Genomic DNA, 23,518 nt, shown 5'->3' with positions numbered 1-23,518 from the left:
TAATACATGGCTGATCTCAGCAAATAACAGAGAGCATAATCAAATTCACTTTGAACAATGGCCAGCCTTGTAAAACATTTCAGTTTTGCTGCAGAGATTATATGATATAACACCAGCAATTGAAACATTGAAATGAAGATTAGTCTTTACCTGTTCTACATTCATTACACTTGCTGGTTCCTTTATTAATAACTAAATATCTTCTTCTATAATCTTATTATATGATCAGCCGTGAATCAATCTATGGGTGGATTTTCCTATTCTGGAGATTAAGTCAGTGCAAACATGCACAATCTTCAGTTTATTAATTATGCATCAGCGAGGATCTTAGCGAGTCACATGACTGGGCGGGCAGTGATTCATCCAACCCACCGTTATCTCATGGGGTCGAAGGTCACCATATTTAAACAGCATCCGGACAGACATTTGCTCACTGCATCCCAGGTGTTCTGTCAGGCAGGTCATCCATGGCACCTAAAAGGTCCAAACCGTCAACACCAAAGTTCAGCGAGGCCTCCCTTGGGATTCTCCTCTAGGCCGTCCAGGAAAGGTGGAGGTCTTCCTTTCCTCGGGATGGGAGCTGGAGGTCCTCTCACATGACCACGCCACCCTGGGAGCAGGTTGCCAGGGAGGTTAGCGCTTGGGGCAATCAAAAAAAGGCCACCTTTTTCAGCAGTGTCGGAATGGGTGAATGATCTGCTCCGTTCCACCAGGGTAAGCAAAACTTCCACTCACTCTAAACTCACTCTCTCATAAGGGCATCCGGCAGTCTAAGGGTTAGAGCACACAGGGGTGTCATATGTGGCCAGCGGATGGGACACCGGCACTGAATGTCTGCCAGCTACTTTAAGATCACCATCTCATCTAAGATCCTGCACAAATGCCATCTTATTCCCTTACTGGAGAGAGCTCAGTAGTCACAGCAGGAATGCATGCTTCTGAACTGCTGTTTCATCCATAGTGCTCACAGTCAATCCATTTGTCTTTATGCAGGACAAGATCTCCCACAACAAAAGGGAGAGAGCAAAGACCAGAGTTGAGAATGCTCACCCCTTGCAAGAAACAGGCTGCAGTGCTGGCTGGAGAGGATAGGGATCATTACTGCGTGGAAGGTGGAATTTATTGCATGACAGTGCGCTCATTGACTTAGGGTGTATAGAAAGGCTTGGCCTTTGTGAGCTGGACAATGTCAAGGACTGTCAGGCTCTGAAAGCGATGCTTTTGCACAACTGCTAAGTCCTCAGCAGGGGCTATGAAAGAAAAATGTTGACATTGACTGCTGTGTCAGTACTGACTGGGCCACATTTCTCCCTAATGCCAAGGTCATCCAGTTCATAAATTTGTAAGCTTTAGATGAATGCAGGGTCTGAAATGTTTGTAAATAATCAAACAATGGTCCTGGTGAGGTAGCCTCTGTGAGGACAATGCAAACAAAACTCATGGCTTTTGGGTGCATGATGAGGAGCAACAGGTCACTGCATCCTGATGACTGAGGGCATATTGGGCTCAGTAGCAAGATGGTGCCTCTGCATTATTCATCCATGAGAGTTGGCAATTGGAGAGGTGGTGTCCTCCACATGCTGCTCCTTCTTGAGACAGTCAAGCGCTAACCATCGACGAATGATTTTTCAGTTCACGCTACCTTGCTAAGCTGGTGTCACGCTAACATGAGTGCATTGGCATTTCAGCCACTTGAAAGCTGCCATGTCAACTGACCTGTTGGCGCCATGGCTGAAAGGACTGCATTATGTGACGTTGCTTAAGGAGGTGTACTAATGGAGTGCTAATCACATTCCACAGGGGCCACATGACCTCATCACCAGGGCAGAAGGTGAGCAATGCTGCTTCCCTGATCATTGTGAGATTTATGACCTTTCCTGATTTGTTCATGCTGAGAATGAAGATTTTGTTTAGTACACTGCTTTGGAGGCTGAAGGGAACTTTGATTCTTGTCTTCACCTTACTCTTCCTGGAATCTTGTAGCAATGAGGTTTTCATGGGCATGTCTGCCACATTATGTCCATGTAACTGTATCCTCATGTGGCTCATCTGAATCCGCGCCCTCTTCAGAGTCATCTCCTCCCAAGTGCCACTTGTCCGAGGGGATGCCTCACTCCTCAATGTCTCCTTCTGGCAACACATCCTTCATTTGAAGTGCAATGTTGTGCAGGGCGCAGCAAACAACAATGATGTGAGATGTTCTCTGTTGTGAGTATTGGAGAGCCTCGCCTGACTGGACCGAACACCAGAAACACATTTTTAAGAGGCCAATAGTTTGCTCTATTAAGGACCTTGTGGCTGAATGTGCAGCATTGTATCTCTCCTCAGATGCACTCTATGGCCGATGACAAGGCATCATTAGCCATGCCTTCTGGGGAATCCTTTGTCACAAAGGAGCCACCCCTTGAAGGGCCAAGGTCCCTCAAATATCTGCGGCACCTGTGAGTGATTCAAAATGTAAGAGTCATGAGAGGTCCCTGGGTACCTACCACAAACATACTGGACCTGTTCTCTGTGATCACAAACGAGCTGGATGTTCAGAGAATGAAAATCTTATTTATTAATGAATCTCACAGGCTGCTGCCAGGGAGCTCTAAAGGCCACATGTGTTCATTCCATGGTGCCTTGCACTTGTGGGAGATCTGAGATCACTGCAAACAAAACAGCTCTGGCAGCCTGGCTTGCTTGATCCATGCAGAACTGCTTGCAATAGTGAGCTTTACTGAAAAGGGCATCTGTCACCTCCCTTATGCGTTTATGTGTTGCCGATTCTGAGGTTCCTCATAGGTCCCCAGTGGAGCCCTGGAAGGAACAGTTGATAAAAATATTCAGTGCGGTGGTCACCTTCAAAGGAATCGGCATGGGATGCCCTCCAAATCTGTGTGGCAAGGGTTCTTCATGAAGAAGGTGGCATATATGAGCTACAACATCCTTAGTCAAGTGATGGCACCTGCAGCACTGTCGTTCACTCATCTCCATGTATGAGCTGAGTCTTCTGTAGGCCCCTGGTCATGCCAAATGTTTTTTGAGAATTTAGCCCCTCCTTGGCAGCATCTGGGACTTCCCGGACCGTGCTGGCTCTTGACTCTCAGAGCGATGGCCAATCAGAAACAGGCATTTGTTCTCCTCATTCTAATCATAACTATCAACAGGACAGCATGGCCTACATTCTCCACTCCTTGGATGGAATTGACTGTGCCTGTTGGCGTCGGGCGTGTTCGGTGGCGTGAGGGGACAATATGGCAAGAAAGCCAAAAATCGGTTTCACAACGTCGTGAAACCAGTTTGCGATCCGTCCACTCCACCCGCCGATGGCAGGCCGCATTTCCCGCCATTGGACATCCGGAACCTCATTGTTATTTGTCTGCATATCATTATATGGCCAGCCTGGTAGAATTGTCCCCCCGTGCTGGATCGTCCACACACGCTGGGGTGATTACATGCCAACGCGTTTCTTGACAGCATAGAGAAGGTGTGCACTTGGTGGGCTGCACTTTGAGGGGAACTCGGAGGTGAGTGCACAGTAACGTTGCAGAGCACCCGCCTGGGTCGCCTGTTGGACTTCAAGGTTGAGGTGCGTTGCAGCGGGGTAAGTCAAGGGCTGCCCTGTAGTTGAGGTGCGCTAGTGAGGGGCAAGGATTGCTCCGTGGTTGAGGTGCATTGGTGGGCAAGGGCTTCGTGCAGTTAACACACAAGCATTTGTGGGGTGGTGTGGGGGGCTTTGGGCGAGGGTTGCGGCCACACTTTAGGGAAACCTTGTATAAAGTGATAATTCCTCTTCTGCTGAGACAGTTCAGGTGCAGCCACATTGATATGATTGGAGTCGGGCCTCTAGCTTATCTGCCCACTCAAGCAACACAGAGGCATCAAAGTGCCACCAAATGCTCCAAAGCTTTTTAACCCTCAGGCACAGACTGCAAACTAATGAGCGTTTTAGTGGACTGCAGAACAGTTGAACAACTGGGTACATTGTACAATCTCCTTGCTAAAGCTGGTCATGGAGCAGTCACTGGTGGAGGTGCTCACAGCCCCTCGTGATGTCATCATCCCAGTTTGGACCAGTCTCCCCCATGGGTCAAGCTAACAGCGCAGATTTGCAGTGCAGGTTAGGAGAATGACTGTGCCTGAGCTGAGAGCACAGCATGCAGCCCAGTGGGCAAAGCTGACACCAATCGATCAGGTGGAGTGGGACGGAGGTGGGTGGGGTTTTGGGCATCATTCAGCGCTCTAATCTCTGGCCATCCAAGTAGTGGCTAGCACTCTCCAGGATGCGTTAAGGGGCCTTCAGACTTAAACAAGAGAGGTTCTTGGTACACCCATGCTAACCCACAAGCCTCTCTCTTTCATCCTGCAGGAACAGTACATCAGGATCATGGAGCCTGGTGACTTAGCTGTATGTCTCATGGCGCATAGAGAGCGGACACATCTAAGAAGAGAGCAACTGAGGCGTCTGGCTGTGCAAAGAGAGGCACAGCACCCTCAGGAAGAAGGGGCAGCTGGGGCTTCCCCACACGCCACCAAAGAGCTGCAACGAGCCGTCGCAGGTCAGCACCTAGTGACATCCAGAGTCTATAGACGTTGCCTTTCGTTCTGCAGGTGACTGAGAACCAGCGTCGCCAAAGACTGTGCATGCCTAGGGGACTGGTAGGTCACATCTGCCATCTACTGCAGGATTCGGTGCCATGGGGACATGGAGGGCATCCACTGCCAGTGGCTGTGAAAGTGACCACAGCACTCAATATCTACACCAGTGGCTCCTTTCAGGGCTCCACAGGAGACCTCTGTGGGATATCACCAAGCCTCCACTCACAAATGCATCCAAGAGGCCACAGATACCATCTTCGCGTGGGCACACAACTTTGTGCATTTCACCCGAGGCCAGGAGAGCCAGGATGCAAGAGCAATTGGATTTGCCCATATATCAGGTTTCCCACAGGTGCAGGGTGCCATCCACACCACTCATGTAGCGCTCAGATCTTCGTCGCAACAAGGAGTCAACTATGTCAACCGCAGGGGATTCCATTCGCTAAATGTGCAGCTGGTGTGTGACCACCACAAACGCATCCTGCAGGTCTGCACACAGTTTCCAGGGTCCGCAGAAGCTGCAGGGTTGGCTCTTCAGGAACAAGGACTACCCACAGAAGACATGGCTGATGACACCCGTTCAGTGGCCTCAGACTGCAGCAGAGCAAAGGTATAATGAGGCTCATGTTGCAACTCGCAACTTGGTGGAGCAAAATGAGGTTCCGGTGCTTGAACTGGTCTGGTGCAGCCCTGCAATATAGTCCCCAGAGGGTGTCACACATCATTGTCATCTGCTGCAATGGGGAGAGGAGCTGGCTGAGGAGTAGATGGAGGAGCAGGAGGTCTCCTCCGATGTGGAGGGCGCCGACGGAGATGAGGGTGAGGGGGCCCTCAAAGGCGACAATGATGGGGATGAGTCCCGCGCACTGGTCAGACGAGGCAGGCGTGCTGGGGAGGCCCTCATAGCTGCTAGGTTTGTGGAGGATGATGATGAGATGCAGTGAGGAGCCACCATAGATCCTTACATTGCATCTATGGACGTCTTACTTCAGTCTGGCTTATGGCAGCGCACATACCCTCTGTGATAATGCCCCTGTCATGGAGATGCAGAGAAGGCCCTAATAGTCGCTCGATTGCAGGAGGATGGTGACGACATGCAGTGAGGACACTCCATAGATCTTCACATAGCCTCTGTGAATGTCTGACTCCTGTCTGGCCGGGAACAGCTTGCTTGCGCTCTGTGAGCAGGGTCATATCATAGAGATGCAGCCATTAAACTTTAAAAACATCTGATTATTTGTCTGCCTTAAGCACCTGACCCCTTCAGGGGAACAGTGTCACTGGTCACAGATGCTGAAGAGATGGGGGGCCAGCCCCACCTTAAAGGTGCTGAGAGCACACAGAGAGAATGATGGAACTCTGTGATGCCTGCCCACGACATTCTGGCAGCAATGACAAGCACCATCCAGGTGCAGACATAGAACCACAGGAAAATTACGGCCCAGAAAGAGATCATTCAGCCCATCATGTCGGTGCCGGACAGAAAGAGATGAAACAGAAACTAGCCGCTCATTTTAATCCCACTTTCCAGCACCTGGTCCTTGCCTTGCAGGTTACAGCACTTCAGGTGCAGATCCAGGTACCTTTTAAATGAGTTGATCTTTTCAGCCTCAACCACCAACTTAGACAGTGAATCCCAGGCGTACACCACCCTCTGGGTAAAAAGATTTTTCATGATGTCCCCTCTAATCCTTCTTTCAATCACCTTAAATCTATACCCCCTGGTAATTGCCCCCCTCAGCTAGTGGAAACACATCTCTCCTGTCCACCCTATCTAGGCCCCTCATAATTTTGTGCACCTCAATTAGGACACTTCTTAGCCTCCTCTGTTCTAAAACAACCCTAGCCTATCCAATATTTTCTCATCAGTAATGTGTCCAGGGAGTGCTAGGCCAGACTATCACTTCGGTCTGAATGCTGCACAGGGCACAGGGAAGAGGCCCTGGAGTGAGGCACCTGCCTTTATCTTGTGACATGAACACTGCTCATCAGATCAAGGAGCTAGAGGCAGGGAGACATTCTTGGGAATTTATTGACAATAGTGAACAGTCTATACAAGTGATCAACATCCATGCCCAGGCTGTGCAACTACATCTTAACCTTCCTAACCCTGCCGCTACATCTTGGTTCTCCCATGACATCCACAGCGAAGGTGGAGGTAGCCTGCAATGAGCTTGGACGGCGTCCTCTGGAGGACCAGACCTGCAGGGCCCCAGCCTGCTTTCGGGGTTCTGCTATGTGGCCGTGGCACATTCCTCCGCCTGTGGAGCTGGAGCTGATGGGGGTCACAGGAAGAGGGGACTTGGATGGGCCGTACACTCCCGGAATCACCTGGATGGATGGCCCCAGGGTGTACACATGCTGATCCTCTATGGGTGCCCAAAGGCCCCTGGCTGACTCCTTGAGGAGGAGGGGTAGCTGGACTGAGATTGAGCTGCCTTGCATTCCTCTGGCGTACATACTGTTGGAAGCCAACTATGACATCAGCGATGGAGTTAAGCATGCGCAGCAATACAGGAGTGACATCCTAGACCAAGGTCTCCATGGCAACAGCTGTCCTACCAGTGTTGACCTCAGTGTGTTAGCATGCCAGTGCGATCACCTCAGAGTGGTGGACAGACTCCTCCATCGTGCCTTGCAACCTGAGGAGTGCAACAGACATCCCTTCCTGATGTTCCCGAGCTTGCCTTTGCAGCTCCAGCAACTGTGACATGACCGAGTCCAGAGGCTCATCACCTGACCCGGCTTCGGCAAATTTCTGGCCTCCAGCAGTTGTTCAAGTGCCGGACACCAGAAGCGGATCAGGCAGTGTGATGTGCTCACCAAAGTGAGATCCTGAGGCTACTCTAAAGCTAGGTCCCACTGGGGTATGTGCCGCTGGTGGAGGGTGTGGGTGAGAACTGTGACTTCAAGAAGTCTGCCCCCAGATTCCTCTTTAGAGGTTTCTTCGGGGCTTGATTGGAGGCCCTGGTCGTGGACTCCGGTGGCTGTTTCCCAGATGCATCTGCGAAAACAAGGGGAGATAATTAGTGCATGGAAGTGGCCTGTGAAACAGGACACATCACTCACAGCATGGTTGTCTGATGGATATTGCACTGCTGGATCCTCACTTGGTAGAGCAGCACCAACCTCACCATCAGCACAGGAACGGTCCAGATCCTCACCGGCCAGCTGGATGGCTCTGTTTTCAAATCTGTGAGGACCTTGATTTCAGGCATTCCTCCACCAGTCTGTGACCTCTCCCTGTTGCTGTGTGCCAGCTTGTCCTGCGTGAATAGAGATGGAGAAAGTGTAAGCAGGATGCCTGCCAGGTCTGATGATAAGAATGCCTGGCATGTGCAGGTGGTGAGTGGTCCCATGGATGGGATGAGGACAATGAAGGTGTGTGTGTGAGAGTGAATGATGATGTCCCTTGAACCGGCATTGAGTGAGGGCCCTGTGGATGTGTGATGGGTTTGTGGGTGTGTGAGTTGAGAGTGATGAGAAGAGTGACTTACCCTGGCGGAACGGAGATCATTGATCCCCTTGTGGCACTGGGTGGCGGTCCTCTTCTGAAGGGTGTTGGCGCTGACCACCGTTGCCACCACCTCCCAAGCTGGATTAGTGAGGTTGCTGCCCATCTTGCAGCCAGAGCGGGGGTACAGCGGGACATCACAGTGAGCCTCCACTGCGTCCAAAAGTTGCTCATGGGACGCATCACTGAACCTAGGGGCTGCAGTCTTTTTGCCTTTCAGGGCCATGTCTTCTTTGCAGCAGTCGTGGGCTCTGAGCACTGAATCTCAGAATCACAGAATTCTTACGGCGTAGAAAGAAGCCATTTGGCTGCACCAGCTCTTTAAGCATTTAAACTTAGTGTCAACCTCCTGCCTTTTGCCCGTAAACCTGCACATTTTTTATGTTTAAATAATCATCCAATGCCCTCTTCAATGCCTCAGTTGAACCTGCCTCCACCACACTTCCAGGCAGTGCATTCCAAACCTTAACTACTCACTGTGTGAAAAAGTTTTTTCTCACCTCACATTTGCTTCTATTACAAAACACTTTAAAACTGTGCCCTCTGGTCCTCGATCCATTTACGAGTGGGAACAGTTTCTCCCTATTTACCTTGTCCGGACCCCTCATGATTTTGAAAACTTCTATGAAGTTTCCTCTTCGTCATCTCCTCTACAAGGAAAACAGTCCTAACTTCTCCAATCTTTCCTCATAACTGAAGTGTCTCATTCCTGGAACCATTCTCGTATACCTCTTCTGCACTCTCTCTAATGCATTCACATCCTTCCTATAGCGTGGTGCCCAGAACTCTACACAATACTCCAGCTGAGGTTTAACCAGTGTTTTGCATGAGTTCTAGGGCAGCAGATAGACAGGAACACCACCGCCTGGAAGTTCTCCTCCAAGTCACTCACCATCCTGACTTGGAATTATATCACAGTTCCTTCACTGTGGCTGGGTCGAAATCCTGGAACTCCTTTCCTAACTGCACTGTGGGTGTACCTACACCACATGGACTGCAGCCGTTCAAGAAGGCAGCTCACCATCACCTTCTGATGGGCAATTAGGGATGGGCAATAAATGCTAGTCTAATTTCAGGTCACCTGCCTCGCCAGCAGCCCTCAGGCATGTTCCAGGAATCTGAGTGGGCAACAAGGAAAGTGGGGGGACCAATCATGAGAGTTGTCGATCTTGAGGAGCATCCCAGTTCCTCCTGGCTCCATCAAAAGTGTTTTAAAATAACATTTCTTAGCATTAGTTGACTGCTGCTCCGCACATATAAAGGAGGTGGTGGTATCGCGGTATTGTCACTGGACGAGTAATGCAGAGACCCAGGGTAATGCTCTGGGCACCCGGGTTTGAATTCAAAAAGGTCTGGAATTAAAAGTCTAATGATGACCATGAAACGATTGCCATAAAATTCCCATCTGGTTCACTAATGTCCTTTAGGGAAGGAAATCTGCGGTCCTTACCTGGTCAGGCCTACATGTGACTCCAGACCCACAGTAATTTGGATGACTCTTAAATGGTCAGCCACTCAGTTGTATCAAACTGCTAGAAAGCCTAAAGGAATGAAACTGGACGGACCACCTGGCATCGACTTAGGCGCTGGAAACGACAACGGCAAACTCAGCCCTGCCGACACTGCAAAGTCCTCCTTACTAACATCTGGGGACTTGTGCCAAAATTGGGAGAGCTGTCTCACAGACTAGTCAAGCAACAGCCTGACATCGTCATCCTCACGGAATCATACCTGACAGATAATGTCCCAGACACCCCCATCACCATCCCTACAGAGGAGGTGGCACAGTGGTATACAGTTGGGAGGAAGTTGCCTTGGGAGTCCTCAACACCAACTCTGGACCCCATGAAGTCTCATGGCAACATGGGCAAGGAAACCTCCTGCTAATTACCACCTGCTATTCCCCCCTCAGCCGATGAATCAGTACCCATAAGAACATAAGAAATAAGAGCAGGAGTGGGCCATTCGGCCCCTCGAGCCTGCTCTGCCATTCAATAAGACCATGGCTGATCTGCTTCTGTTTTGAATTCCACATCTCCTCCTGATTCCCTTGCCTAACAAGAATCTATTTACCTCTGCCTTAAAAATATTCAATCACCCCTCCCCACCGCCTTCTGAGGCAGAGAGTTCCAAAGCCGCACAACCCTCTGAGAGAGAAAAATTCTCCTCTTCTCTATCCTAAAAGGGCAACCCCTAATTTTAAAACAGTGCCCCCTAGTTCTGGACTTACCCACAAGAGGAAGCATCCTTTCCACGTCCACCTTGTCAATACCGTTCAGGATCTCATATAGTTGACTCTTCTAAACTCCAGTGGAAACAAGCCCAACCTTTCTTCATAAGAAAACCCGCTTATTCCAGGTATCAATCTAGTAAACCTCCTCTGAACTGCCTCCAACGCATTTATATCCTTTCTTAAATAAGGAGACCAAAACTGCACACAGTATTCGAGATGCGGTCTCACCAATGCCCTATATAACTGAGGCATAACATCCTTACTTTTATGTTCAATTCTTCTCTGTAATAATAGCAGTCCATCAGCCTTCTCATTTACTTGCTGTACCTGCATACTAAGTTTTTGCAACCCGTGCACTAGAGCACCTAGATCCCTCTGCACCTCGGAATTCTGCAGTCGTTCTCTGTATAAGTAACACTCTGCTTTTTTATTCTTCTTGCCAAAGTGAACAACTTCACATTTTCTGACATTATACTCCATTTGCTTGATCTTTGCCCACTCATTCAACCTATCTATTGTTAGAAAATAGAAATAGTTTAAGTAAGTTTTGGTACTTTGTGGGTGTTCGGAATGAGTTTTAGCTTTAATGTTTAAATTTGATTTGTATTTCTCTGTTTGTGGGTTAAGAAAAGGTCAATTTGAGTTTTAGTTTCACTTCATAAGGTACCTACATTTCTTATGAGAGTTTTACGGCTGTTGCAGCTAAGTTAAACAAACAAGAGTAGAGAAAGCCTGGGCCGTTGCCTAGCAACAGTGGTCCAGAAAGGCAGGTCCCTCCCACAGGCACACACAGAAGAAACGAGAAACAGCAGTTTGATTTGGAAGCTGGTTGAGTTCAATTGGTTTTGAAAGTAGCTGCCAGGAGAGACTGGAGTAAAGGGGAAAGGTAGCCAGTCCCAAGCTAAAGACAATACCCCAAAATCCAGGGGAGTTGAACAGGAGAAAGTCCCAAGCAGACCTTCTAGTCAAAGAGAAGGACAGGAACCTGGAAACGAAGTTGAGAGTGAGATGCAGAGAGAAAGACTCCAAGCTTCAGATTTGAAGTGACAAAAGCAGCAGAAATCAGATTTAAAGTGAGAACAACTTGCAAGAGGCAAGAAGGTCCAAAGAGATGGCTGTAACTCTTTGCTATGGGCATGTGAAGCAGTGGTGTACTGTTGAAACTGAGTTGGTGAGAGAGAGTGCGTGGAAGACAGCTTGAATACATGTGGTGACCCTGGGAAGAGAAACATCAGAAGGAGAGTTCAAACCCTTGGATGTGAACTCTTACAGAAGGCAACTGAGAGAAAGCGTCAGTTTGGGAGAATATTCCAAAGTGAGGTCTTGGAGAGTTTTTTTCTTATTCATTCATGGGATGTGGGCACTGCTGGCTAGGCCAGCATTTATTGCCCATCCCTAATTGCCCTTGTTCAGAGGGCATTTTTAAGAGTCAACCACATTGGGGTTTGAAAACCCTTGTGTGAAAGATGGAGCTCAGTGAGACTGATTGGCTCACAGCGTGACAAGTGTTTGGGGGGGGGAAGTTGAGGAGAGATCCATAGCACCTGATTGAGGTTGCATCTGTCACTTGGTTTCAGAGTGCGTTGTGTCTCACCACAGGGTGCCTATTGGTTTACATGGACTGTGTACTTACTGTGAACTTTAGAGTATTAAACAGTTTTTGGTAACTTGTGTTGTCCTTACAAATCTGTATATATTTGTGAAGGTATAGTTGTGGGTGAAGGAGTATTGTAATATAGTTCATCTTTTCTTGTTAAATAAATGTTTTATTCTTTTGTTAAAAGTTCATTAGCTGACTTCTGTAGCTATTCAGTTGCTACTCTCCACATATCTAAACAAATAAATTAAAAGTTAGGGTCTATCAAGCTGGGTTCCACTCTGGCTTGTCCAGGGGTAACCTCAGCTGGGATCATAACACTGTATCTGTCTGCAATCTCCTTACACCCTCTTCACAATATACTTTCCTACCTATCTTTGTGTCATCTGCAAATTTAGCTACCATGCTATCGCTCTCCTCATCTAAGTCATTGATGTAAATTGTAAAAAGCTGAGGCCCCAGCATAGGCTTCTGTGGGACTCCACTCGTTGCATCCTACCAATCAGAAAAAGACTCACTTATGCATGCTCTCTGTTTTCTGCCAGCCAGCCAATCTTCTATTCATGCTAATATGTTCATAGAATCACAGAATTGTTACAGTGCAGAAGGAGGCCATTCGGCCCATCGTGTCTGCACTGGCTCTCTGAGCATTTTAACTTAATGCCAATCTCCTGCCTTTTCCCTATAACCCTGCACATGGTTTCTATTTAAATAATCATCCAATGCCCTCTTGAATGCCTCAATTGAACCTGCCTCCACCACACTTCCAGGCAGTGCATTCTGAACTACACACTGTGTGAAAAAGCTTTTTCTCACCTCACATTTTCTTTTCTTGCAAAACACTTTAAAACTATGCCCTCTGGTTCTCGATCCATTTATGAGAGGGAACAGTTTCTCCCTATCTACTCTGTCCAGGCTCCTCATTATTTTGAGAACTTCTATGAAGTCTCCTCTTAGCCTTCTCCTCTGCAAGGAAAACAGTCTCAACTTCTCCAATCTTTCCTCATAACTGAAGTGCCTCATCCCTGGAACCATTCTTGTAAACCTCTTCTGCACTCTGTCCAATGTGTTCACATCCTTCCTATACTGTGGCACCCAGAACTGTACACAATATTCCAGCTGAGGTCTAAGCAGTGTCATACCTAAGTTCATCAAAACCTCCCTCCTCCTGTTCTCTATGCCCCTATTAATGAAGCCTAGAATACTTTATGCTTTAGAAACAGCTCTCTCTACGTGTCCTGCAACCTTTAATGACTTATGTACAAATACACCCAGGTCTCTCTGCTCCTGCACACCCTTTAGAATAGTATCCATTATTTTATACTATCCATGTTCTTTGTACCAAAGTGTATCACCTGACAATTCTTTGCATTGAACTTCATCTGCTACCTATCTGCCCACTCCACCAATGTGTCAGTATTCTTTTGAAGGTCTACACTGTCCTCCTCACAGTTTGCAATTCTCCCAAGTTTTGTGTCATCCCCAAATTTTGAAATTGTCCCCTGCAAAACTAAGATCTAGATCATTTGTATATATCAGGACAAGCAAGGATCCCAATACCGACCCCAAGGGAACTCCACTACAAACCTTCTTCCAGCCTGAAAAATACCCATTAACCATTACTGTTTCCTATCCCTCAGCCAATTTTGCATCCACGTTGCTACTGTTCTTTTTATTCCATAGCCTATAACTTTCCTCACAAGTCTGTTGTGTGGCACTGCATTGAACGCCTTTTGGGAGTCCATATACACCACATCAATGGCCTAGCCTTCATCAGCCATCTCTGCTACTTCTTCGAAAAGCTCCAGCACGTTAGGTAGACATGATTTTCCTTTAACAAATCCATGCTGACTCTTCCGAATCAATCCATAAATGTCCATGTGACTATTAATTCTATCCCGGATAATTGTTTCTAGAAGTTTTCCCACCACCGAAATTAAACTGACTGATCTGTAACTGCAGGGAAGATCTTTACAACCTTTTTTGAACAAGGGTATAATGTTTGCAATTCTCCAGTCCTCTGGCACTACCCCTTAGCCCAGAGAACATTGAAAGATTATTGCCAGTGCCTCTGCAATTTCCATGTTACCCCATATGTTACCCCATCCACCATGAACTTTTATTTTCTGCAATAACATTTGATGTGGCACTTTATCAAATACCTTCTGAAAATCCAAGTACAGTACATCTACAGGCTCCCCTTTATCCACAGCACATGTCACTCCATCAAAGAACTCCAATAAATTGGTTAAACATGATTTCCCTTTCAAAAAACCATGCTGACTCTTCCCGATGACCTAAGTGCACATCTGTAACCTCCTTAAAGATCAATTCTAACAATATCCCCATGATAGACATCAAGCTAACTGGTCTACAGTTTCCTGTTTTCGGCCTCCCCTCCTCCTTGAATAGAGGGGTTATATTTGCTACTTTCCAGCCTGATGGAACATTTCCAGAATCTAGCGAATTTTGGAAAAATAACAACTCATTAGCCAGCTCTTTTAAGATGCTGGGATGAAGTCCATCAGCACCCGGAGACTTGTCAACCTGTAACTCCATCAGTTTGCTCATTACCACTTCTCTAGTGATTGCAATTCTCTCCCTTCCACCTCCTGATTTACTGCTATTGCTGCAATGTTTTTGTATTCTCTATAGTGAATGCAGAAGCAAAATATTTGTTCATTTCATCCGCCATTTCTTTATTATCTATTACCTACACAAAAAACAGGACAAATCCAACCCGGCCAATTACTGCACCATCAGTCTACTCTCGATCATCAGTAAAGTAATGGAAGGGGTCATCAAAAGTGCTATCAAGCGGCACTTGCTTAGCAATAACCTGCTCACTGATGCCCAGTTTGATTCCACCAGTGTCACTCAGCTCCTAACCTCATTACAGCCTTGCTTCAAACATGGACAAAAGAGTTGAACTCCCAAGGTGAGGTAAGAGTGACTGCCCTTGAAATAAAGGCCACATTTGACTGAGTGTGGCATCAAGGAGCACTAGCAAAACTGGAGTCTATGGGAATCAGGGGGAAAACTCTCCACTGGCTGGAGTCATACCTAGCTCAAAGGAAGATGGTTGTGGTTATTGGAGGTCAGTCATCTCAGCTCCAAGACATCACTGCAGTAATTCCTCAGGGTAGTGTCCTCGGCCCAACCATCTTCAGCTGCTTCATCAATGACCTCCCTTCCATCATAAGGTCAGAAGTGGGGATGTTCGCTGATGATTGCACAATGTTCAGCACCATTTGTGACTCCTCAGATACTGAAGCAGTCCATGTCCAAATGCAACAAGACCTGGACAATATGCAGGCTTGGGCTGACAAGTGGCAAGTAACATTTGCACCACACAAGCGTCAAGCAATGACCATCTCCAACAAGAGAGGATCTAACCATCGCCACTTAATGTTCAATGGCATTACCATCACTGAATCCCCCACTATCAACATCCTGGGGGTTACCATTGACCAGGAACTGAACTGGACTAGCCATATAAATACAGTGGCTACAAAAGCAGGTGAGTAACTCACCTCCTGACTCCCCAAAGCCTGTCCCATCTACAAGGTACAAGTCAGGAGTGGGATGGAATACTCCCCCCTCCCCACTTGCCTGGATGAAGCAGCTCCTACAACACTCAAGAAGCTTGACACCATCCAGAACAAAGCAGCCCGCTTGATTGGCACCACATCCACAAACATTCACTCTCTCCACCACTGACGCACAATAGCAGCAGTGTGTACCATCTACAAGATGCACTGCAGGAATTCCCTAAGGCTCGTCCGACAGCACCTTCCAAACCCACGACCACTAGCATCTAGAAGGACAAGGGCAGCAGATAGGTGGGAAAACCACCACCTGGAAGTTCCTCTCCAAGTCACTCATCATCCTGACTTGGAAATATATTGCCGTCCTTTCACTGTCGCTTGGTCAAAATCCTGGAACTCCTTTTCTTACAGCACTGTGGGTGTACCTACACCACATGGACTGCAGCAGTTCAAGAAGGCAGCTCACCACCACCTTCTCAAGGGCAACTAGGGATGGGCAATAAATGTTGGCCCAGCCAAAGAAGCCCTCATCCTGTGGATGAATAAAAAAATCTCCCCACTGTCACTCTCTAGAGGACCACCACTCACTTTATTTAATATTTTCCTTTTTAAATACTTGTAGAAACTCTTGCTCTCCGATTTTACATTTCTAGCTAGCTTCCTCTCATACACTAATTTATTTCTCTTGATTAACTTTTAGTCATTCTCTGCCGTTCTTTATATTCTGACCAATCACCTGTGCTGGCCACTCACCTTTGCACAGTCATTTGCTTTTTCCTTACATTTGATGCTTTTCTTAACTTCTTTAGTTAACCACGGATGGTAGGGCCTCCCCTTAGAATTTTTACTTATGGTAGAAATATACCTATTCTGAATATTCTGAAATATCCCCTTAAATGTCTGTCACTGCTTCTCTATTGATCTATCCTCTCATCTAGCATCCTTGTTCACTTCAGCTAGCTCAGCTTTCAGGTCCACATAGTTGCCCTCATTTAAGTTTAAAATACTAGTCTTAGGCCCACTCTTCTCCCTTTCAAACTGGATGTAAAATTCAATCATATTGTGGTCGCTGATCCCTAGTAGTGCCTTCAATCTGAGATCATTAATTAATCTGTCATATTACACAATACCAAGTCTAATATAACCTGCTCCCTGGTTGGTTCCAGAACATGATGCTTTAGGAAACTATCTTGAAAGCACTCTATGAACTCCCCACCCGGGCTACTACTGTCAATCTGATTTTTCTAGCTCACGTGTAGATTAAAAGCACCTATGATTATTGCCGTTCCTTTATAACGAGCACCCAATATTTCTTCTTGAATACTTTGTCCTACATTTTGGTTACTGTTAGGGGGCCTGTAAACCTTTCCCACTAGTGACTCCTTTCCCCTAATATTCCTTATCTCCACCCAAACTGATTCAACATTCTGATCTCCTGAACTAAGGTCATCTCTAACTTTTGCACTAATGCCATCTTTGATTACCAGTGCTACCCCTCCATCTTTACCTAGCTTCCTATTCTTCATCAGTGTCATGTCCCCCTCTATATTCAGGATCCAATTCTTGTCATCCTGCAGCCATGCCTCTGCAATGGCTATCAGATCATATTTATTTACTTCAATGTGCACTATCAATTCATTTACTTTGTTATGAATGCTACGTGTATTTCGATACAGAACCTTTGGTTTTGTCTTTTTGTTATCTTTGTAACATCTAGTCTTGACTGTTGATGTATTCTTAGGTTTTTTTCTCTCTGTCCCTTCCTGACATTCTCTGACCCTCATTTCTCACGTTACTATTTTGCTCTCCTACTTTGGCTCTACGCCTTGATTTGCCACATCTACCCAAGCTTGATCCCACACCCCTCTTGTTTAGTTTAAAGCCCTCTCTACTTCCCTAGCTATGCAATTCACAAGAACACACATCCCAGCATGGTTCAGGTGTAGACCATTCCATTGGTACAGCCCCCACTTCCCCCAGTACCGATGCCAGGGCCCCACAAACTGGAACCCACTTCTCCCACACCAGTCTTTGATCCACACATTCATCTCTCTAATCATATTTGCACTATGCCAATTTGCATGTGGCTCAGCTAATAATCCAGAGATTATTACCTTTGAGGTTCTGCTACTTAATTTGGTGCCTTACCCCTCAGACTGACTACGCAGAATCTCTTTCCTTGTCCTGCCAATGTCATTGGTAGCTACATGGGCCACAACAACTAGATCCTCCACTTCCTGCTGCAAGTTCCTCTCCAGCCCTGTGCAGGTGTCCCAAAACCTGGCACCGAGCAGACAACACAGCCTTCCTGGACTCTCGCTCTTTGCTGCAGAGAACAGTGTTAGTCCCCCTCACTATACTGTCCCCTACTGCTACTACATTCCTGTTTGCTCCTCCCGCTTGAATGGCTTCCTATACTATGGTGCCATGGCCAACCTGCTCATTCACCCTGTAGTCCTTGCTTTCGGTTGTGAGCACCTCAAACCTGTTTGACAATTGCAATGTCTGAAGCTCCTCCCCTACTGTCTGCTCGGCCCCTTTACCTGCCTCAATCACGGTCACATCCTCCTGTCCCTCACCGCTGACCAAAACAGACAACCCTGTTGCAAGACGTGTGACTGTCTTCTGGAACAAAGTATCCAGGTATTCCCCCGCCCCACACTGCCACCACCCCTCCCATCCCACCACTTATGTTACGCAGTGTCTGCAGTTCAGCTTCCAGATCAATAATTTTTTTATTAATTCACGGTATGTGGGTTTCGCTGGCTGGGCCAGCATTTATTGCCCATCCCTAGTTGCCCTTAGAAGGACGTGGTGAGCTGCCTTCTTGAATGGCTGCAGTCCATGTGGTGTACACTCACAGTGCTGTTAGGGAGGGTGTTCCAGGAGTTTGATCTGATCCAGAATTCTTCTAGCTGCTTACACTGTCAGCAGATGTGTTCATCCTGGATTGCCTAGGCATTCAAAAGCCTCCACATTTATAGATCTACCTTAACTCCTGTGTCCTAAGCTGGTTTTTCACACCCTGTCCCTTACACTGAGCACTTACCGACCAATCATCTTACTAGTTTTCTGTGACATCACCGTTGCTTTTCTCTCCACTGCAACCTCACTGCAGCTGAAATGCTGATATGGTGCAGTCCTCGGCTTCCTACTGTCTCCCACAGGACCGTGCCGACTCCCAGCAAGGTAGGCCACTCTGTAATCCCCAGTCTTTATTTATATGTGCTCCTCAGCTCCCGACTGTCTCCCACAGGACCGTGCTGACTCCCAGCAAGGTAGGCCACTCTGCAATCCCCAGTCTTTATTTAATAGGTGCCCCTCAGCTCTCCCGCCGACTCCCAGCAAGGTGTCTCCTCCATGTTGAACACCATTTGGAGGAAGCACTGAGTGTGGCAAGGGCACAGAATATACTCTGGATTGCGAACTTCAATGTCCATTACCAAGAGTGGCTCGGTAGCACCACTACAGATCGAGCTGGCTGTTATGATATGGCAGATGATGTGTGCCAGGTGGATCAAATCCATGGGGAAAACACACGATCACAACTGTTATGCAATTTGTGTTTTATTTTGAGATGCGTGCCCTGAATTCAGAAGTAACAAGACTACCACAACTTCAGAGGTTTATTAAAAAACTAAATTAAACATTTATTAACAAAAGAAAAGATTTCAAGCACATACAAGTTACTCTATAATGACTGCTAAAACCCCTAATTAATCTGGCTTCCAGTTACATCTCTGTTATGGCAAAGGTAAAAAACAAATAGACTTAAATAGATCCAGGCAAAGTTACAGTTGGTGTGTGACCAGACAACAGCAGCCTGCAGGTCTGCACACGGTTCCCAGGGACTGTCCATGACTCCTACATCTGTCAGTCTCAAATCCCTGATGTCTTCCAGGGTCCAGAGAGGCTGCAGGGTTGGCTTCTAGGGCACAAAGGCTACCCACAGAGGACGTGGCTAATGACATCCATGCGGCAGCCTCAGACTGCAGCAGAGTGAAGGTATAATGAGACTCATGCTGCAACTCGCAACTTGGTGGAGCAAACCATCGGGATGTTGAAAATGAGGTTCCGGTAACTGGACCGGTCTGGTGGAGCCCTGCAATATAGTCCACAGAGGGTGTCACACATCATCGTCACCTGCTGCCCCCTTCAGAACCTGGCACTGCAGCGGGGATAAGAGCTGGCTGAGGAGGAGATGGAGGAGCTGCACGTCTCCTCCAATGAGGACGCTGACAGGGATAAGAGTGAGGAGGTCCTTGAAGGCGAGGATGACAGGGATGAGGCCATCGCACTGGCCAGATGAGGCCCTCATAGCTGCTAGAGTTGTGGAGGATGATGACGACATGCAATGAGGAGACACCATAGATCTGCACAATGCATCTGTGAATATTTGACTCCTGTCCGGCTGATGGCAGTGCACATACCCTCTGTGATAAAGCCCCTAACATGGAGACACAGAGATGCCCATATTCCCTATATTCCAGGATGATGACGATGATATGCAGTGGGGACATGCCATAGATCCTCACATAACCTATGTGAATGTCTGACTCTTGCCTGGCTGATGGAACCTCGCTTGCGCTCTGTGAACAGGGTCATATCATGGAGATGCTGCAAGGAAACTTTAATTTCTCCTGATTCTATGGCATTATTCATGAGTTGAACCCTTCATGACCAGACTGTCACCGGGCACAGATGCTGGTGAGATGGAGGGGCCAGCCACGCCGCAAAGGTGCTGGGAGCACACAGAGAGAATGACGGAACTCTGTGCCGCCAGCCCAGGGCATTCTGATGGCAATAATAAGCCACATTGAGGTGCAGGCATGACTGGTGTAACCAATGACAGTGAAGGTGCACCATCAGTGTGCTGGGAAAGTTGCACTAAGCACAGGGAGAAGGCCTTGGGCTGAGACACCTGCCTTTATCTTGTGCAGGGACCAAAGTTTCAAATCTGAGTGATACGAACACTGCTCATCAGAACAAGGAGTCATAGGCAGGGAGGCATTCTTGGGAGTTTATAAACAAAGTGAACATTATGTTCAAGTGATTAACACCCATGCCCAGGCCTGTGCAACTACATTTTATTAACCTTCCTAACGCTGCCGCTACGTCTTAGTCCTCCCACGACATCCACAGCGGAGGTGGAGGCTGCCTGCTGACTGCTACACCCTGTCTGTGATGACCTTGACGGGCATCCTCTGGAGGCCTGAGACCTGGAGGGCCCTGGTCTGCTTTCAGGGCTCTGCTGTGTGGCAGTGGTACCCTCCTCGACCTGTGGAGCTGGAGCTGCTGAGGTCACAGGAAAAGGGGATTCGGATGGGCCGGACACTCCCGGAGTCACCTGGATGGATGGCCCCGGGGTGTGCACATGCTGATCCTCTATGGGTGCCAAAGGGCCTCTGGCTGACTCCTTGAGAAGGAGGGGAAGATGGAGTGCCACATACCCCTCTCATGTTGACACTGTTGGAGGCCAACTATGGCTTCAGCGATAGAGTTCAGACTGAGCAACAGTGCAGGACCAATGTCCTGGACCAAGGTCTCCATGGCAGCTGCCATCCTTCATGTTGACCTCGGTGCATTGGCATGGTGGAGCTATCACCTCAGGCTCCTCCATCGTGTCTTGCAATCTGAGGAGTGCAGCGGACATCCCTTCCTGATGTTCCCGAGCTTGCCTTTGCAGCTCCAGCAACTAAGGTAAGACCGAGTCCAGAGGCTCGCCATCTGACTCAGATTCGGCAGATTTCTGGCCTCCAGCAGTCCTTCGAGTGCCGGACACCTGGGGAGTTCCTTCTGCCGCCTCCTGTGGATCAGACAGTGCGATGTGCTCACCAGATTATGACCCCAAGGCTACTCTAAAGCTAGGTCCCTCTGAGGTGTGTGTCTCTGTGCTTGGAGGGTGTGGGTGAGCACTGTGATGGGTCTTCAATAAGGGTTTCAGGAGTTTCCTCTTCTGAGGTTCCCTTGGGGCTCGAGTCGAGGGCCTGGGTCATGGAATCCCTCAGCTGCTTCCCAGATGTGCCTGTGAAAGCAAGGGGAGATAATTAATGCATGGCAGTGGCCTGTGAAACAGGACATCACTCATAGCATGGCTGTCTGATGGATGTTGCACTGCTGGATTCTCACTTGGTAGAGCAGCGCCGTCCTCACCATCAGCACAGGACCACTGCAGACCCTTGCCGGCCAGTTGGATGGCTCTGTTTTCAAAGTCTGTGAAGACCTTGATTTCAGGCATTCCTCCACCAGTCTGGGACGTCTCTCTCTTGTTGTGTGCCAGCTTGTCCTGCATGAATAGAGGTGGAGAAAGTGTGAGCAGGATGCCTGCCAGACCAATCAAACTAGGTTTTCTTCAGTCAAAGAAAGAGCCAATTTATTAGCTACTAAATCCAAAGAAAAATAAAAGTTAAAGGAATATACGATTAGGTCCTTTCCTTGTCCTTGAGGCATAGATTGCTGAAAGCTGCATTTGAAGTTAATTGTTTCCCTTTAAAATCCAGGAGTTGAATTGAAGTCCAGGTATTTGCACTTTTCTAGACACGATTTCCTTCCTTTTAATTCCATGATTCATCTCTCAGAAATCAATGGGTTTCTCCTGTGGTTCCTTCCAATGGATAATCACAATCTCTTGGGTTGGATTTTTATACTGTAGAGATGGGGCTTTTCTTAACTTAAGAGAGAGAGAGAGTGAGAAAGGAGATTCCTTACTGCTCCCTTAAGCAGTTTTTCCAGATAACTTTGATGATTTCGCTCTGTGTCTGGCTTGGCGAAACCAGTTCTTAAAAACCTCCTGTCTGTATATTCCCAATTGGGAATTCAATTAACATGTCTTGCAGTGTTTGTTGTAGAACAAGTGATCATATTTTGATCTTTCACCTCAGAAACATTTGACACATTTTAGAATAATAGAAACCAACAAAAGATGGGTTATTTCATCCTCCAGAGGGGGGGGTTTGAGTGTCTGTTGGGTGTATCTGACTGGTTAGCAGTTCCCATCGTCTTTGCATTATTAGTGTCTTCCTTAGTAGGAGTGTTGGGTTTTGAAATCTGTAGGCTTCCTTTGAAATGCCCCACTCTTCACATTTCCTTTCGGAGGGAGTTCTTGTTTGCTTTTCTCACCTTCACATTGGAAGATGGTCTTGCATTCAAAGCAGTTTGCTCTCTCATTTTTTAAAGCGCCAAATTTCCAGTCAGTTGAAAGTTTTTAAAAATTATTTTTCAAAAATAAAGAGGCATTTTTGTGACAATAGTGTATATTGGGTGAGAGGGCATGGAGAAGGCATGGGATATGGAGGGCATGAGGGTGGCATGGGGGCATGGAGGGGGTATGGAGGTGATATGAGGTAATGGGAGTTACATAGGGGTATGGAAGCGGCATGGGAGCCATGGATGGGGCATGGAGGGTATGGAGGGGGAATGGAGGCTTGGAGGCTGCATGGGGAATGGGTAAGGGTGAGGGAATATGACAGCTGAGAACCGGAGGGCCTAACAACCTTTAATGCAAATGGTACAAAATCCCAGAGAAACTGAGGCAAGCCATCTAAGCACTCCATCTCCCCACCTCCACCCCACACCCCACCCTCCCAGCACCCCCCCCAACTTGATCTTCCCCCACTTCCCCTGAATGGAAATAATGGAGACGGGCCTGCCCAGTCAGGAGCTTTCCCAACTTAAGTGTCCCCTTATCAGAAGAACTCCCATGCACTGAGTAAAGTTGTCAACTCTCTAGGAATTAAAGGTTAATCTCTTGGACACTGCTGCAAATGACCCAGGAGAACAATTTTAGGAGCATGAAAAAATACCTTCGCTTTTCAATTTTCTTTCAACAATTTTGTAAAAATATTGGAGCTGGGAGTGACGGCAGTTTTGTTGTAAGTAGTATTTAATCCAATCAGGTAAAAGAGAGTATTTTCGTTTTTTTAGTTGGCATGGGAAGGGGGGAGGGCAGGACCCTGAGAGGATGAATGTGTCAGCTGGCCAATAGCAGGAGTGTGGGTGTGGGTGCGGTGGTTGGAGGCAAGAGGTCATGTGACAACAGCTCC

The sequence above is a fragment of the Cetorhinus maximus genome, chromosome 1 (genome assembly GCF_964194155.1).
Source record: "Cetorhinus maximus chromosome 1, sCetMax3.hap1.1, whole genome shotgun sequence".
In the NCBI taxonomy this organism is placed as follows: domain Eukaryota; kingdom Metazoa; phylum Chordata; class Chondrichthyes; order Lamniformes; family Cetorhinidae; genus Cetorhinus; species Cetorhinus maximus.
This window is presented reverse-complemented; position numbering follows the sequence as displayed.